Source organism: Acipenser ruthenus, chromosome 3 (genome assembly GCF_902713425.1).
Source record: "Acipenser ruthenus chromosome 3, fAciRut3.2 maternal haplotype, whole genome shotgun sequence".
Taxonomy (NCBI): domain Eukaryota; kingdom Metazoa; phylum Chordata; class Actinopteri; order Acipenseriformes; family Acipenseridae; genus Acipenser; species Acipenser ruthenus.
The window spans coordinates 98,939,277-98,958,958 of NC_081191.1; positions in this window are offsets into that span (position 1 = coordinate 98,939,277).

The window sequence follows — 19,682 nt, forward strand, 5'->3', positions numbered from 1 at the left end:
TGAATTCTCAAAATGCTCTGCAACCCCTGTATAAACAAAACAACACACATTCTCCCCATTCATTCACTCACTCCCTGTTCCCCTTACAATACATGTAACATATATAAAAGACAGACGAGTCAAACTGAACAGACAACAAGTCCTGCAACAAAGCAATTGTCTGGGTCATTACAATATATTTTTTAATTATAAAAGTAAATATATATGAAAGCATGACCTCTATGTACAAAAATCTTCACTAATATGCAATTGAACAAGAACTGTTGAATATATGGGCAGCAGTGTGGAGTAGTGGTTAGGGCTCTGGACTCTTGACTGGAGGGTTGTGGATTCAATCCCAGGTGATGGACACTGTTGCTATACCCCTGAAGAAGGTACTTTACCTAGATTGCTCCAGAAAAAACCCAACTATATAAATGGGTAATTGTATGTAGAAATAATGTGATATCTTGTAACAATTGTAAGTCACTCTGGATAAGGGCATCTGCTAAGAAAATAATATTTATTGTTTCATACACTATTAAATGGCAGTGTTCATATGATAGTGAAAAATAAATACATATCAAGATACAGAAATAAATACATGTCTATGTATTCATTTATTTAAATATTTAAATTAATGTATTTATGTTTTACTTTTACCAAATATATATAGGCTCTCCTTCAGCATAGCTAATTCTCAATGGTCCTTTTTGTCCAGTGGGACCACAAATAGCGTTACTCTCATCAACCACTATCAAGAGAGGAAACCGTACTTCCTTGCGCCAATAGGGACCACAATGAGCGTTACACTGACAGGAAACCAAACATTTTGATGATTGATGATGATTGATGACCCAAAAAAATATCAAAAATTTGTCCCCTAAGAATTCTCAGCTGGCTGACTTCATCTTTCAAAATACCGCTTGTCTCAACTAATTGTGTAGCACTGACAGTTAACACAACAGGCTTGCAAACTGAAGATTATAGGATCATACTCCATGTATACATGAGCTTTTTTTATATTTAAATAAAGAAAGATTTTTTGCAGGCAAATGTTCCATTTTAAAACAGAAATAAATCATTTAATATAAATGATAGACATCACAATAAGTGTGTTCCCTAGTATATTTCGATGTTGACAGAACAAGTTAATTGTCATTGTACTTGGATGTTGTCTAATATACATATGCGTAGATAAAAGTGCCTGGGGTCTGAAGAAGAAAAAGAAAGAAGGAGATGGACATTTTTACCGTACTTTGGCGACTTATTTCTCTTACTGTATCACAGGTATTGACTTTGTTTTTTACATTTCTCCAAAGAGTGTGGGGAACTACACATTAAAAGTGGAATGGTGGTTTTGGCTGTCCATGGGCTAGAAGCATCGTTCTATATACTGTCAAGTACAAGAGTGTGGGGAACTACACATTAAAAGTGGAATGGTGGTTTTGGCTGTCCATGGGCTAGAAGCATCGTTCTATATACTGTCAAGTACAAGAGTGTGGGGAACTACACATTAAAAGTGGAATGGTGGTTTTGGCTGTCCATGGGCTAGAAGCATCGTTCTATACTGTCAAGTACAAGAGTGTGGGGAACTACACATTAAAAGTGGAATGGTGGTTTTGGCTGTCCATGGGCTAGAAGCATCGTTCTATATACTGTCAAGTACAAGAGTGTGGGGAACTACACATTAAAAGTGGAATGGTGGTTTTGGCTGTCCATGGGCTAGAAGCATCGTTCTATACTGTCAAGTACAAGAGTGTGGGGAACTACACATTAAAAGTGGAATGGTGGTTTTGGCTGTCCATGGGCTAGAAGCATCGTTCTATACTGTCAAGTACAAGAGTGTGGGGAACTACACATTAAAAGTGGAATGGTGGTTTTGGCTGTCCATGGGCTAGAAGCATCGTTCTATACTGTCAAGTACAAGAGTGTGGGGAACTACACATTAAAAGTGGAATGGTGGTTTTGGCTGTCCATGGGCTAGAAGCATCGTTCTATACTGTCAAGTACAAGAGTGTGGGGAACTACACATTAAAAGTGGAATGGTGGTTTTGGCTGTCCATGGGCTAGAAGCATCGTTCTATATACTGTCAAGTACAAGAGTGTGGGGAACTACACATTAAAAGTGGAATGGTGGTTTTGGCTGTCCATGGGCTAGAAGCATCGTTCTATACTGTCAAGTACAAGAGTGTGGGGAACTACACATTAAAAGTGGAATGGTGGTTTTGGCTGTCCATGGGCTAGAAGCATCGTTCTATATACTGTCAAGTACAAGAGTGTGGGGAACTACACATTAAAAGTGGAATGGTGGTTTTGGCTGTCCATGGGCTAGAAGCATCGTTCTATACTGTCAAGTACAATAGCTCAGCTGCCGCCGTACTGCAGTCATGCATTTTCTTGGCAGTGCAAGACGCCATCTTATGTTCTTGACCCTGAGGGATATCACTCATCCGGGGGTCCCGGAAGTCTTTCTGGTTCATCTGGCTTGGCTGACATTGTGTTTCCTCCAGCGGTGTACAATGCCTGTCTTCAGATCAAGCCTGGCAGGTATAAACACCTCAGACATTCCTTAACTGTGGCAGTGCCACCCTGCATTTAGCCGGAACAGAGATAATCTCTTTGGGCAGTTTGTAGCCCCAGGGCTCAGTGAGGTGTGCGGAATTAATCAGCTGCACCTGAAATGTCAACAGGCCTGCACCAGAGGCTATGCAACCCTGCAGCAGGACACTGGCCAAAGCTTTTAACCTCAGGGGAGAAGGAAGATCTACTGAGCACAAAACGTGACAGTAAAAAGAGTGACAGCACATAGGTGGAGCTGGTGGTGGGAATGTTCAGAAATGCTTTTTATATATTGTAATGCCTAGCTAGGCTTAATTGGGAGAAGGCATTTGGAAGCAAGCATTGTATTAAAGGAGCACTGTGACCTTTAGGATGTGCACAAGTACTATGTAAACGTGACTACTCTGGAGTATCATGATACATTGATACTGGCTCTTCAGTACATGCTTACAGTGTCTAACTTAACGGCATCTTTCTTTCTTTTTTCATTGCATGAACTATAAATGTATCCCCATTTTCTCCCTAATTTAGAATGTCCAATTATGTTCCCTCACCACAGCAACTCCCACAAGCTCTTACCAGGTGAGCCATTCAGGGACCAGAACATTATTTCAAGAGGTGTAGTGTACAAAAGGTTCCAGATGAATGGCTGTGTCTCCACAGTAGAGTTAGTTAATTTTTTTTTTTTAACAGACAATTAAATATTAATTTGGTGTTTTACTTATTTTACAGACATCACATACATTGTATGACGCTTTGTTTTCATAACCTTTGTTAATATTTAGGTCTGCTGCTGTTTTGACCACCTGAATCCTGTGATCTCAAATTGAAATAAAAATATATATATATATATATATATTTTTTTTTTAAACTGAAAAAACCCTGACAGCCCTCTGCTAGGCTGCTATATTTCCCTGACACCCTGGATTCCTAAAGCTACAGAGTTCAAGCCCTGGAAAGGTAAACTGATCTGGTTATCTGTTCCTCGCCTGTGTTTAAACAACCTCTGTAATATTTCTAAACAAAGCTGCACCTCTACCTCAGTCAGTGACAGTTGCTAAAGCTGTTTCCATCTGGACCTCTAATCTCCCGTAAAAGAAACAGGCTAATGAAAGTGCCCTGGGCACTTCACAGGCAGGAAATGAGAGGATTAAACCATCCTGGGGCTGTGCCAGAATTAACAATGAGGAAAACAAGCTGTGGTGCTTTGCACACATTCGATTTAGCTTTACAAAGCAGGCCCAGGCAGACTGAGGTGAATTCTGAGGTTAACGGGATTTCATTCACTTCACCAGTGGACAGCCCATCCACCCTACTGCACATGATCCCCTTACAGCCTGCCAACTCCCTGCTTTCAGTGTGCGAGTTTGTGTGCATATTATCGCTAACGTGTTCTGAAATCACCAGTATTCGTAGCTGCCATTATTCCTTGCAGTATCTGTCATCATTACTTCCAGCCATACGCACTGTAGGCTGAGCAGTAGCTATCCTCTGGGAATCTTGCCTTACATGACCCATTGGACTTTGGTTAACACTTTACATTAAGTGCCTCTTATTACTGTGTACTTACATGTAATTACATTGTCATAATGCATAGTTACAATGTACTTCATGTGTACATCTTTTTGCACGATATAACCCTACCCCTAACCCTATCCCTAATTCAAACTCTAAACCTAACCTTACCCCTAACCTAATCATAACTCTAAACCTAACCTTTACCCTAACCCTCTAACCCCCTAACCCGAACCCTTTTCTGACACAATTGTGCACTTACAATGTTATTATGCATAGTTACAATGCACTTGATGTGTAAATATTTTGCACAAATATGTCAGTACACAACTGCACCCCTCTAGGGTTATTGTTAGGGTTAGAGGGGTTAGGGTTATAGTTAGGATTAGGGTCAGGGATAAGGTTAGATTTAGGGTTATAGTTAGATTTAGAGTTAGGATTAGAGTTAGGGATAAGGATAGGGTTAGGGTTATGGTTATTGGTAGTGTTATAGCATGCAAAACGATTTACACATTAATTGTAACTATGTATAATAACATTGTAATTATGTGTAAGTACACATGTATTTACTAAGTAATTACTATGTAAATACATCGTAATTAGAGAAATTGAATGCAATGTGCTACCCAACTTTGATTTCCAGGTTGAAATTATAATTGTAATTACAGATTTTTCAACTGGGCACCATATTGTAAAATGATATTAAGTATACTTTTAATAGAACGTGTGAGCCACTAATAAAAGAGTGAAGAGTCCTGGCATTGAAAATGGTCCCGGCCTACAAATCTTACTTGGGGACATGTGTCAGCTCAGAATCTCCATGGTGACACACTTTGCTCTTCAAATGAGCCTTCAGTTCAACAGCGGGCAAAGGTAATAGTTTTTGATTGCTGGTATTGAGCTCATTGCAAATCATTTTCCTTGTATTATGATGATTTAACACTAAGCTCAGATGTCTTCATTGCACGGGGAATGGGAGAGAAGGGTGTCAGAGGTTTTTTCACCACATAATGACTTCATAATAAGATAGCAACTTGAGAACAATATTAGGCAATCCACTGACCTGCAATTGCACTCGTTTTAAAAATCCACTGGGCGAAAGTGCAAATCTGTGGACGCTTTGCTCTCTGCTCAGCAGTTTTCAGGGACAGCACAGGGCAGGTTTGGATTGTGTTGTTACAGAAAGGAAACATTTACAATGTAATAACGTACTTCTGCAGCCCTGGTTTATATCAGCCAGTATCAGCCACTTTAATTACACGCAGGTATGCTCGTCAGCCTCCAAACTGTAATCAGAGTGAAATACAGCTGAAACGATATCTGATCTGGGAATTTATTCTCAGCTTTTCTTTTCCATGATGGTTTTCATTTCCTGTAATTTGGAGCTGGAAACATTTATGGAACATCACATGGTTTTGGTTTACATAGCAAATCAACTGCAGTTGTGGAAAGGTACTGATTTAACAGAAATAGGTACTCTAATCATTTTTATGGATCTTAGGGCTTTATGGGTCTTACTTGTTTTCTAGGCATTGAAGCCGGACATAAATTAACTTCCTATCAGGCAGGAGTGGTGATGTTCTCCAAAAACGTCTTTAAATTAGCCAGTTTATTGGGACACATAGTTGTTTGATTGCTTCCCCTTCTAGCAAAATCCTGCATGGATAATTCTGTAAATGCAAACAGACTTATGAGGCAAAATGGATGCAGGGACCTAAATAAGGAACAATTTATACAGTGAAGGCCTTTTCTACACAGCATCAACACGGGTCTGGGTTGGATGTGATACTGACCATAGTACTTGCTACATAGACTTGCTACAGTACTTGGAAATCCTCACCTGTGATTGGTTAAAACCTCATCATAGGAGCAAAAATAGATTTAACTATTGCCCTCACATCCTTACACCACCGGGCAATAGTTTCAGTCTGTCATGTGATTGGTTCACATCACTGTCGATTCCGCCTCTTTTCACACCCATTTTGCTCCAGAAATATGTACTGCAGATTCAGCTAATACTGAGGGTGCAATAGCTTCAGTCTGTGGCTTTGGATATTATAGCCCCCTGTCGGTAACCATAGCCTTCCCACGGGTCAAATACAGTGCTCAATTTCAGACCTGTTGCAACCCACAATCTGTATACACTTTGGGAAATACCATGCACAGTCATCTCAATTTTCCTCCCATAATCCTGACCAAATTACCGCAGCTTAGTAAATGAGACCGTTAATGCTATAGCAATAGTATTATCTGATGTGTTTTAACAGAGGCAGTTATTTCTATAGAATATTAACTGGTAGGCAGATCAGCACATCGTCAAACTGTGACCCTTTGTTGCTAAACGCCCAGGGTTTCCACATACACCCTTCTACCAACAGGGGTCACTGTGGGGCAGAGAAACATACAGTCCAGTAATGCCACCTTGGAATTCACTTTTGTTTATGTCCCCCAATAATTTGCTGACACTAGAAAAGATACTGGTTTGTTTTTTAAAGTGATCAAATATTGAAAGTATAAGTAATATATGAAATATAAAGACACGTTTCGCATTTAGCCCAGTTTATTTCGGTGCATGTGAATACGGGTCATGCAGCAGTGCTTGTGCGCTCTGTGTTGTTGGAACAGAAAGCGATGAAAAGTGTTGCTGGGGGGAACATTATCTGGATGCATTGTGATGCTTATAAGAGTAATTATATTTCTACAGATTAAATAAAAGGTGAGAAATGTATTCCCCAAGTGATTTATGAATGACCTATTCATAAACCTATTGTATGAATAAAAATACAAAAACAACCAGAATGATGTTTAAAAATAATATTGCTATGATACAGAATACAGCAAAGGTAAAGCAATGCATTTCATGTGAACACTGCAGGCTGTTCTTTACAACGAGCCTGGAAATAAATACTTTAGCTGTAGTCAAATCTTTATTAAAATGTAACATACAGTATAATATTATGCACTCAATGGTAAGTAAAGTAGACAACCGTTTCAACAAAATGTCTTTTTCAATGAAGATATTACATTGCTGTCTCATGCACTGTGCACATTCCAGAAATATCTTTTTTTTTAACATACTCTCAGTTGTTTTCATATGCTCAGAGTGCTGGCTAGTAGTTCAGCATCTAGATACATTAACTCATGCTTTGTTTATAGACTGTTTTCTTTAAAGGGGAAGTCTCATTGGAGCTTTGTAGGATTCATTAGAAATGTGCAACATACTGTATGCGTTGACATTCGCAAATATCTGAAATACCTGCTTGCCTTGTTATAGGTATCTGCATGTTCTGCCCGCGTTGTTGGACAGCTGGGCTCTCACGCCACATGCAACACGAAGTTAAAGTTCGATGGAAACCCTGAAGGCTTTTTGGAAAGTCAACACTGTGTGGTTTGCAGTTTGCGTCCAGGCCTTGCCTTTCCATTCAATTCAATGGGCTGAGATGCCAGTTCTTTACACTATGCGTTACCATGCTGTCACCATGGCCTTTTACACTTTGCTATGCTTTTTCTGGGACTGCCCCAAAAGGTTCATTATGCTACTGATGACACATGAAGGAATGACAACGCAATAGCAAAGGGTAATTAAGAGCACTTCAATATATGTCAAAAACAGACAAGAATAATAATCATGATATTGCCCAGGCCAAACAGAACTCCCTTCCCAGCACCTCCTTCATCTGTAATGACATATTCTCATCGTAACAGACAGCACAGACACAGTAAAATGCTATCCTGAGACACTACTGTGATCTGTTCTCTTCTTATTTCTTTTGCAATAGCAATAAGAAGTCATGTCTTGGTTATGAATTCACTTGCTGTGCTGCACCTATAATCAGTTAATAGTAACAGATCTAAAGACATAAAGACAGCCTGATTTGAAATGTCAAACGCAATTGAGCCGAGTGTCTCTATCCCTTTGAATTATAAAGCAGAGTCGTGCATGCAGAACTTGTACAGTATACCAGTGTACTGTATTACATTTGCTTAGCCACAGCCACGTCTGTTCCAATCATCAATACCATTGCTAAGTGTGTATATATAATTTAGATAATTATCTCACAGCTCACTCTTTATTGCCTCTCCATGACTTAAGTGCTCTGATATAATGAGGTTCCACACAATGTGCTTGCGTATCATTTATAGCTGTTAATGGATGAGCTAATTAACATAGTCAATTTAATAAATTATTTATGTATGTATTTATTAATTTATTTAAAACCGAGATACAACATGTAATTTCCAGAGAGGTCGTGTATGGTATGGGGGTTAGGGAATGAAAGCCATTTCAATTAGATTAGTCAGAAGTAGTTAGAGAAGCAGATAGAGAAACATATATATATATATATATATATATATATATATATATATATATATATATATATATATATATATATATATATATATATATACATACACAGGCTAACTTTACTATAACAAACCCCCATGGTAACTGGAGAAATGTTCGTTATATCAGGGTGTTCACTATAATAGGCTTTGGCATTTTTCTGTATCAGAATAATGACAAAACAGCAAATTTGAATTGAATATCAATATATAGTACTTTTATGAAGATTCCTTCACATTGATCAACATTTAAACGGTATTGTGACAAGGTACTCGTGTCACTTGTGTGGGTAACCACATTGCAAGACAGAGAGACATGGGAGTTGGAGTTGAAAACGCCGGCTCAGGCGCGCAGGATTTATTAAACACAAAACAGAAAGTAAACAAACAGGTCATGTGACGCTACCAACAACAGTAACACACAGAGGACACATACAGAAGACTGTATAAAAGGCAAAATAAAACACAGTACAAAAGCTACAAATAAAAGGTGCAACACAGGGCAAGCGCTATTCTTACTGAACAAGGCGTCCGCTCTAGGAACCTGCTACACTACGTAACCCGCGCTATACATTACTTGGGATCAATATCCCCTAAACTAACCTACTTATGAGCCGGTATTCTTACAACGAATCCTGCTTATTCATACGGCCTTGGCTGGGCATTGCCTTCACAAGTACCGTGTTGCAGTTTAAGGGTTTGTGGCAATGTGCCCCGCCCCTATGTGTATTTTTGTGTTTTATGTTGTATGTTGCGTGTGTTAATGCTGGTGTATTGTAGTTGGTACACGGGATATAATGTGGGTAATGAGCACGAGTGTTTAAAATGTATAATTGTATTTAGGCACGGGGATTGCACTTCACTTCACGTGCATTTAAAGTACTAATATATGAGCACTGAGTTTTCACAGATTAGTTCACATGCTGGGATTCAAGTGAATAATTAATTGGTAATTGAGTCCCAGCACAACTGTATATATAGATGCACGTTTTACTCACTTGGGGTTTTTTTGGGTGTTTGGTGAGTAGAGAACGGGAGAGAAGGAGAGTAAAAGAAACTAAAATAAACTAAAGAATAATTATTTGTTTTGACTCCCCGTGTTTGTCTGTTAGTCCACTGTTCGTTTAAGTGTTAGTCTGTTTTGTTTGTCTATTTATTTTGGCCGCAAGTGCCGTGTGCTGTTTTTGTTTAAAACCTTTTTATTTTGTTCATTATTAAACGCAATTCACATTTCACTTCGCAGTACTGTGTGTTTGTTCCGGGTCTGACGTCACCACTACAGCCTGTTTGTCACAGGGTTGCGTAGCTGTAGTTCCTGCAGAGCGGACGCTCTCATCCTGAGGGTACACAGCGCCCCTCTGTGTAGCATGGCATCACCCAGAATGATCCCCACCAGATGTTTTTATGCTGACAGACACTCAGTCGAGACCCGCCCACCTGCTGACTGAGAACCAGCACGACCAATCACTTGCTGCCCTTCCTCTCAACCAAACTTAGCAGGCAATAAGTCTCAATCGAGTGCCCGTCTGTAAACAATCATTTGATCAAACATAACTCCAAAAAACACACAAAATTAACCCATTTCCGCTACAGGTATGTTTAAAAGAAAACAGTAAAGGAAAGAATGTACACTTACATACTGAATACAGTAATTACATGTCCTTCTCTTTGTCATGGATGATTCGTACTACAATAGGTCATCTGTGAATTAGCATTATCTTTGAATTAGTCAACCATGGTCTTTGTTTTCACTGAGAGAATAACATACTTGACACTGGAGAAAGTTCAGCGTCAGTCAGTACTGAGATCGTTGTATCCGGGTCGATCCTTATGTGATCGTTCTAATAGGGCTAATTTGCATTGAAAAAATTGGTTCTTGCTATTGGGATCGTTAAAAACAGGTGTTCGTTATAAGAAGGGTTCGTTATAGTGAAGTTAGCCTATATATATATATATATATATATATATATATATATACATATATATATATATAATCGGATTCTGCCGAGTCAACGCCCCAGTTTGAATGATCGCCCCACCCCAACTTTTAGTTGAAAGTCAAATTTTCACCATTCATGTTTCATTATGTGGTTTTGCTGTGGACATGCTGCTGCAGCTTTGAATTGTATTTCACCAGTCATTAAATATGTTACGTCTTGATTCTTTAGCGTGACTCTGCGCTGCGCTCTACCTTTGGATTTTAAGCATGCTTAAACATAATCTATCTACCTATGTATGTCCACTGTTTTGTCATTTCAAATATTTTCATCAAACAAACATTACACTTTAAAGCTGCAGTCTCCAGTGCAAAAGCACATCATGAAAAACCACATTTGTAGGTGAAAAATGCTAGAATAAAAGTTGCTACATTTAAAAAATATATAAACACGTGGAAATTCTGGTCCACTAAAATAAATGGCTTTACATAATCTCTGGAGTGTCCAGTGTGAAACCACAACACGAAATAATAAATTACCGTAGCATCCAAACTAGCACTATAGCATTAAAATGTTCAATACAAAGAAATGCCTGTTACAAGCTCCTGTAAATACAAAACCAACAGGGGACTATAATGCCTGAAGCCAAGGGGCCTTTAGTTTCCTGCTATGAGCTGAGGCCTGCAGTCCATATTTGTTTTCTGAATCAGTTAATTAAGTCATGTTTTTGAAGTCCATAGCGCAGAGTTATTAAAGTTTTTTTTGGCATAGAACTGTCTGATTAACTTTCTCACTACACCATAGAATTCTCGGAGGAGTCCATTGAGTTTGTGAATGTCGTATTTATTTACATCGTGGAGTTGGATTTGTTTGAATTTTAGAAAGTCAGAAAACACTGAAACCGAAGTTTTTATGATGATTTTAGTGTTTGCACATCTTTGTTTTGTAGTATATTTTGTAATTCATTTTCAGTTACGCCACAAAATCGCTGTCCAGGAGGCAGAGATGTGGGTTTTCCTGCCATTTTGCTTTGTTGTGTAAAGACAGGATGGGCATTCAGCGTGATGATGTAATTTGAGGGAGTTTATAAGAAAACTATTGACTGTAAGCAGCGTCATGGGGGCAATATTTTTGGTCATGTGTTGAGGTTTTAACCAATCACATGTCAGAATTTCTAAGGACTGATTCATTAACAAATAGGAGACACGCTATTTAGCTTCTAATTTACAACAATGAAAATCAGACTCAGGAATTGCAATTGAGCGTAAAGTGTGTTGTTCTTTTAAAAAAATAAATTGTGTTGCACTGTAGTGTTCTAGAGTGTGCACGGGATGCCATCTGTACACAGATTATGTACTCAAATTCAAAACCGACATTGGTTAATTTCTTACCTGATTTCTAATGGTAATTTAACTGTGTTCTACAGGGATCAAAGAGCCATTCCATGTGTTGATGTGGAGTTCCTGGTCACATCCTCTGTAACTGAGCTGCTCAGGAGGAGCAGGACTGGTGGCCTGTCTCTGGTCACATGGTACAGAGAGAGCAGAAACAGCAAAGGAAGGAAAACATGAGGGTGCTAAGCCTGGATCCCATGGTTTCCTTCTTGAAAGGGTCAATCTGGAATCAATCAGTGTCACTGTGTTTTGCCAGCTGGTTAGGGTTGTCACTTATGAGTCTGAAATCCTGACATACGCTAAAACAGTTTATTTTTCTCCTTTGGGGGGGGTTCTGACTCAATAGAAAGTTCAAAATTATCCTGCTTTATATTTCATAAGAACATAAGAAAGTTTACAAACAAGAGGAGGCCATTCGGCCCATCTTGCTTGTTTGGTTGTTAGTAGCTTATTGATCCTAGAATCTCATCAAGCAGCTTCTTGAAGGATCCCAGGGTGTCCGCTTCAACAACATTACTGGGGAGTTGGTTAAAGACCCTCACAATTCTCTGTGTAAAAAAGTGCCTCCTATTTTCTGTTTTGAATGCCCCTTATTTACTCTCCATTTGTGACCCTTAGTCCTTGTTTCTTTTTTCAGGTCGAAAAAGTCCCCTGGGTCGACATTGTCAATACCTTTTAGAATTTTGAATGCTTGAATCAGATCACCGCGTAGTCTTTTTTGTTCAAGATTGAATAGATTCAATTATTTTAGCCTGTCTGCATACGACATGCCTTTTAAACCCGGGATAATTGTGGTAACTCTTCTTTGCACTATTTCTAGAGCAGCAATATCCTTTTTGTAACGAGGTGACCAGAACTGAACACAATACTCTAGGTGAGGTCTTACTAATGCATTGTAAAGTTTTAACATTACTTCCCTTGATTTAAATTCAACACTTTTCACAATATAGCCGAGCATCTTGTTGGCCTTTTATATAGCTTCCCCACATTGTCTAGATGAAAACATTTCTGAGTCAACATAAACTCCTAGGTCTTTTTCATAGATTCCTTCTTCAATTTCAGTATCTCCCATATGACATTTATAATTCACATTTTTATTGCCTGCGTTCAGTACATTACACTTTTTTCTATTAAATGTCATTTGCCTTGTCTCTACCCAGTTCTGAATGCTGTCTAGATCATTTTGAATGACCTTTGCTGCTGCAACAATGTTTGCCACTCCTCCTATTTTTGTGTCGTCTGCAAATTTAAGTTTGCTTACTATACCGGAATCTAAATCATTAATGTAGATTAGGAATAGCAAAGGACCTAATACTGATCCCTGTGGTACACCACTGGTTACCTCGCTCCATTTTGAGGTTTCTCCTCTAATCAGTACTTTCTGTTTTCTACATGTTAACCGCTCCCTAATCCATGTGCATGCATTTCCTTGAATCCCTACTGCGAGAATGAATCTTTTATTTCATATTGATTTATATGTAACATTTTATTCTCCTTCATATCTTTTCAGTGTCCTGTCTTCTGCAATAAAATAAGATCTTTGAGTTATTCTAGGATCAGATTATTACAACAACTATTCAAAACAGAACTGTCAACAGCTATCTAACACAAAACAGGGATCAACCCTGAAAACTCAGCCTGAATCATGACATACTGTAATTTTTTGCATATATCACGCATCCTGGGTATGATATTCAGGTTGTGTGTTATGTACAAGGTAGTACTATGATGATTTTTGCCGTAGTATGGAAAAGGTGTGTATTACGAAACAATGTGTGTGTTATACACAGGGTGTGTGTTATATTAGAAGAATTATGGTAGAGTATTGACAGTCAAACCTTAACACTTGTTTAAGGGACTGATTCAAATGCTACTGTATGGTGTTTAGAACAAATCTCCTTTGCTGAATGTTTCCCTGCCATATATTTTTCAGTTGCATCTCTTTTTATACATTGATATTTATATTCATCTTTCCTAGTGTGACACTGACTTTAAACCCAACACCCCTTAAACTCCAAATTAAATAATTGCTGTGCCAGGCATGAATACACCTTTAAGTTGTCTTAAACTTTCCATGACACACCATAATAAACTTTTACAAGGTTTGTAATAGACAATACTAAATGAGACAACGTGTACTTGGAAAGCATGCAGCAATAGAAAGGGAATAGTGAACTGAAAACTAGTCTCACAGCCAGCACAGTCCTAGCCCCTATAGCTACATTCCTAGATATCTGATGTGCAGAGTTGCCCCCTAGTGACCATTTCAGGTGGTTATTTCTGTCTGTTTGGAAATTGAATACCGTCCCAGACAAACTGACTGTGCAAAGGAACACGTGCCATTTTTAGTTACACCACCAGGAACATAAAAAGGAATGGCTCACCAAAATGCTTCTCCATGCTTCACAAAGAACTGCACAAATAAATCCACCTTACAGGCCTTTATTTATAATAAATCACAGTAACCAAGTTGCTTTGAAGTGGCTTTCTTAAATTTGGGCAGGGAAATAAATGTTCCATGCAACAGTAACTAGAAACCAAAACCTGTCCATTTAAGATGCGATTCCGTAATGTGAAAAAGATCAGAACACAAGTGACTCACTGGGGGAAAAAACAGTGGATGTTGTTCAACCACAATGACTACTTCTCGCTTTCTAGAAAGTAATGTTGGCACCTGACCAGAAATAAGTTCTCTGGAATAATGTTGTTTAAGGGGGTAACTATTTCATTTTGCTTTCTTGACAGTCTATTAAATTAACATAATAAACACAAGATTCAGCTGGAAAACAGCTAAGTAAGAACAGATGGTTAAAAGTATTAACAAAATACTTGGCAGCGCTTGTGTTTCCAGGTTTCATTTCCATGTATGTTTAGACAGTTGTATGTGTTTGTAGCAGATGGCATGCTCAATATTTCCAAATACAGATTTTAATTACGCTTCACACCCTAACCTCCTAATCCCCAGAATAACTATCGCCCCAATGTTTGCATACTTCTACAAAGAGGTAGATTACTCGCCCGAACGAAAATCATTGCAATACAATAGGTCAGACCTGTTTATGTGCGGAGCTGTCTGCATGTTTATGTTCAGGAGGGAATCAAACCCCCACCTGGTATCCCTGCACGTTACAGTTTCATTAAACAGGGTTACCTAAACGCTGACACTCATGTAGCAGTGCTGTGCAGGGGAAATGCGTTGACAAATTAACTTATGTGTGATGTTAAGACCTTTATTGGCTGCAGTGCAAGAATACACTCTGACATACATTTGGTCTTAAAATGCCTATATTTAGTTTCCCAATTATGGTGCCCCACACTGTTTTATTAGAAATTAGACATGCTGACCCACGCCGACAACTTTTGAGATATCTACTCCCCATCTCCTGGCCACACTATGTATTACATTGTATCTTCCAATGCAAAGTACAATCTCACTGGAGCGCAGATATGAAAAAGAGTTGCTAGTATTTTTTAATTATGTGTAACTTTGTGGAAGTCTTATATTACAGATTTGATTTTCCTATAATCCCATGGTTCACAGTTACTGTCCTATTGTTTTGTGAAGCTTCTACATATGAAACTCAGTTCTGGAAGGAAAGTCGAGCCCCTTTTCTCTGGGTTTGACAGTGAATCGCAGCATTAAACAGACAAGGTAATCTGTTGATCTGGCAGTTGATTTACAGTAGTGCATCTCCCAATTTCCTGTTTTCAGTTCAACTTGTTCTTTCAGATGAAACATTTGGTATTACATTTCAAGCAGCATTTCAGAATGGGCCTTTGTTGTATGCCTGCTAGACTCAGGTGACCATGGAAACCAGACAACCAATTATTTTAATCTATGATTCTCAACATTTTGTTTTTTTTATACTCCAAAATCTTTAGCACATTTATTCTGAAAATAAAAAAATACCAATTATTGTGCAATTCTTCAAACCAACTTCAGACTGCTCGGAAGCCTTTAAATTAAAAACCTGAGTTGAAAAAGGAATGTTAATAACAAATTGGAGTAAAAGGGCTTTGAGAATCTTGTCTAGTAGTCTTAGACCTGAGAAGAGAAAGATGAACGCAGTGTCATCTTCCACAGTAGCAATAAATAATATGTTTTGCCACCTGGCTGATAAATGCTTAAAGGAGGTACTGATAAGGAAGTGCCGGCACAGAACATCATCTGTACCAGCTTGGCATCACTTCACTTTTTGAAACTAAAAGCCTCCCTTCTTGTATGGTCCTCCTAGCTTGTTTTTAGGTTTATGTCCAACTAGAAGAACTCTTCTTTTCCCCCCAAGATATCGTGACATTTAAAGTTAGTCACATGGTGTTTCAGCACGTTAATATAAGGAGTGTGGACGAACCCAAGACCTGGTAAAAGACCATACCGGAGTTGGGGTTTTCTGGCTGATCTGAAAATACAACCGTATCTTCAATTACAAGCAGTGCAATCATATCTTGAAGGCTTAAAAAGAGTTTTATACTGTAAAACAATATACTAATACTAATAAAATACAAGTTAAAAATGTGTTGAATATATTTATAAGGTTTATACTGAAGCAGACTTCTGAAGTAACATTTTTCTGCCTTTGTAATACAGGGTTCTGTGTGAAAGGGATTCAGAATGTGAACTTCAAATGCATGAAGTGGATTTAATGTACAATTGTGGCAGAATGAATTAACAAATTTAAACCATGATATTCATGGGCATCTCGATATCCATGCATTAGGGTTACCACAAAATTACATTTCACTCTTCATAAGATGGAATATGTGAACACCTCAATAATGCTATATTTAAGTTAGTTTTCATTGCTTTTCTTTGCTATACACTTACGCAACTGACTTCCCTGCATCAGTGATCCAGCTGTCTTTTCTTATGTGAAGCCATCAATCCATTACCATCATTTTGTATATTTGTGAACACCTACACAGTGTTGGTTTTATCCAACTACCCTACGCGATAGCCAGCATGCACTGTTATCCTGTCCACATTCATTAAAACACCTTTTCCCCGCAGTCACAATTTGCTTTGCGATAATAATATAATGGTCCATGTGCATGCCTATTATGGTAAATCAGCCCCAGGTACAATATTTTTTAAAGCTGCTCACTCACAAATTGAAAGCTCTAGAATTCATTACCACCCTAGTCCATTATCCAAAAAACTAAATGCACACAGCATTCGCAAAGCTGCATTAATCCACTCTACCCTGCAGTAAATCCCTTGCTTCAAATGTGCACTACTCCAGCCCTGCAGGCAAAGAAATACACTTTAATACTTGCCTAGGTTTAGAGAATAATGCCAACAGGTTTGTTGGAATGTATCCATGGCCGTCACTAGTTAGGAGGACACCGAGGTCATGTCCTTGTTGTTTATTTTGCATCATTAATGCTGATGCTTGTGTAAAAATTCTGGTAAAGTACAAGCCTCCTTAATTTTCTCTGTTGGTTTGCTGTGTGACATAGATTTGGAGGTTGAATAGTAAATACCAGTCATATAAATACTGCAGCTATAGCTTGAAACCTCAGTTTGACCTCGGTAGAATGTCAGCTCTATTGACGACGCTGAAAGTATCCCTTACCTGTTGTAAAAGTTTACTATGGTACTGTACAGCTAAGGCCAAAAGTTTTGCTTCACCTAGAATTTTAGGATTCAGAACCTAATTTAGATATTTATTTAACATCATGTAATCATAGTAACAACAAAATTATATTGCAAACGTCTACCAGATACCAAATGTAATCAAATATGTTCCGTCACACTAGTCAGCAGGTTTCATTCGACTTTATGAAGCAAAATTCATAAATCCTATAGGGTAATGCAAAGCTTTTGGCAATAGCTGTACATCATGTTGGGTATTGTGTCTCTCTCACTTACTGGCTTCATTACAATAATTTATTACATGCAGTAACTTCCAGGGGCCTCAGTGTAAACAATGACACCCACCCTCACAACTAATTCACGGCTCTATTACTTCAAGGCTGACTCCCTTTTTGCTGGCCCTGATAGTTGTCTAGTAATTGCAATTCAATTAAAAACTGGTTCTCTTACTTACAAACTGCCCTTGTGAGACCTATTATGAGACTTTTTAATTTGTTATACATGAACTCTTATAAAGACTCTATATGGACCAGACCAGACCTTACGGTTGTCTCACAGTGGTTTGTTGAATGGTATGGCCCACAATTAAGTTGATATTTACTGTACATCATTTTAGGTGCTTTAGATGAAATACTTCCTTAATATTGACATAGTATTGCATTTAGTTTGTGTCCTAATTGAAAAGGATTTTTAGGTTAAACATAGATGAAAGAAGACAATCAAGCTACAAAAACACCATTAAATCTTAGAAGAAAAAAAAAATCAAGAAAAATTCCACCCTCGACTTTAGTTTCAATAAAATCTGTTTTATTTTTTAACTGAAACACCTCTGTATTTTTTAAATAAAAATTGAATAGATTATTGAAACTAAAATTGCAGACTTTTTCTTTTAGATTTTATGCTGACACCTGATGAAGACTTTTTGAGAAATACTTTATACATTGCACAAAGGTATTGGATATAGAAATGTACAAAATCTTATTAATATTTGTAACATATCGAGCAAACCATGAATAAGGACAAGTTCCACTCAAAAAGAATGTGATGATGCTTGTTTAAATTGTGATGGTATATATATATATATATATATATATATATATATATATATATATATATATATATATATATATATATATATATATATAACTATACTGTTATACTATGAGAAATACTGCATTTTTAATGACAATGGAATACCTCTGTTCTCATTCAGTAATGATGAGAAAAACAATTCTGCTAAACCTGAGATCTGCACTAGACACCAGTCTCTTCCCTTTGCTTCCATACCATTGAAAAGGTTTTGCTGCAGGATTCAGTTCTTCTATTGGGTCTGTTTAATATTGAGTTTTTGTTTAAATGTTAGAGCTGGAGGGTAAAAAATAAATAAATAAAAAGCCATGTAGCTCTGAATCTCAGCTAACTAATCTGTATTGTGTAACCTGCAGCATCCTGCCAGGGAGCTTGCAGGAGACTCTTCTAGCATCCATTTAAATCCCAGTAACGAGAATATTTGAAGCTACCATCCTAGAGTCTATCTGTCAGTCATTTCTCAGTGATGTGACTGGAGGGACATTCGATTCTCGGCTTCAGTCTGTCCCTTTTTATCAAATGCACCTTCTGATGTTGGTATCTGTTTGAGTTTAGTGCTTCATGTAAAAAAACAACAACAACAGGGGTATGTTTTACATGGTTACCATGGCCGATGTTTATGGAAGATTTTCACAGGGCACACATGGAAAATTCCATTTCCTTACAAAGACTTTGGAAGCAGTGTAATCATATCTCACTTGAGACAAGCTAGTGACTCCTTTTAAATCACACTGATAAACATACAGATTGCCTGAATTTACCAGGAACATTCGAGTCTGAACTTTTAATTTTAATGTAACCTGCACTTCTGCTCCAGCTTTCCAGCATCAGTGAATTTAGAGATTTTTGAAATGTTTTCAATAATGGGTTGCACTTTAGACACACTTGACCTTTAAAGGGCATATAAATAAACACACACAAATCTAATGCTTGCACGAGCCACTCTGGTGCAGAGAACACAATGGGAATGATAATGGCAGAAAACCACAATAATTGCATGTTTAAAACACTCCTGCTGGATGGCTGTTGAAAACCGACAGGCTCTAAACATTCACTGGTGATATCTCATCTAGCGGTAAGACTGCCTGCACAAATGCATCACATGGTACTGTATGTTATTAGATACCACAGGTTTACAAGAGCTCTGGATATTGGGTGAAAAAGTCCTACAGTAGTATAGGCCACCTGTCAACCTTCTTTCAAAATGACCTGTCAATTGTTTTTGTTTTTTTGGTCAGTCTCATCCTGGCTTTTAGTAGATGCTGGGCG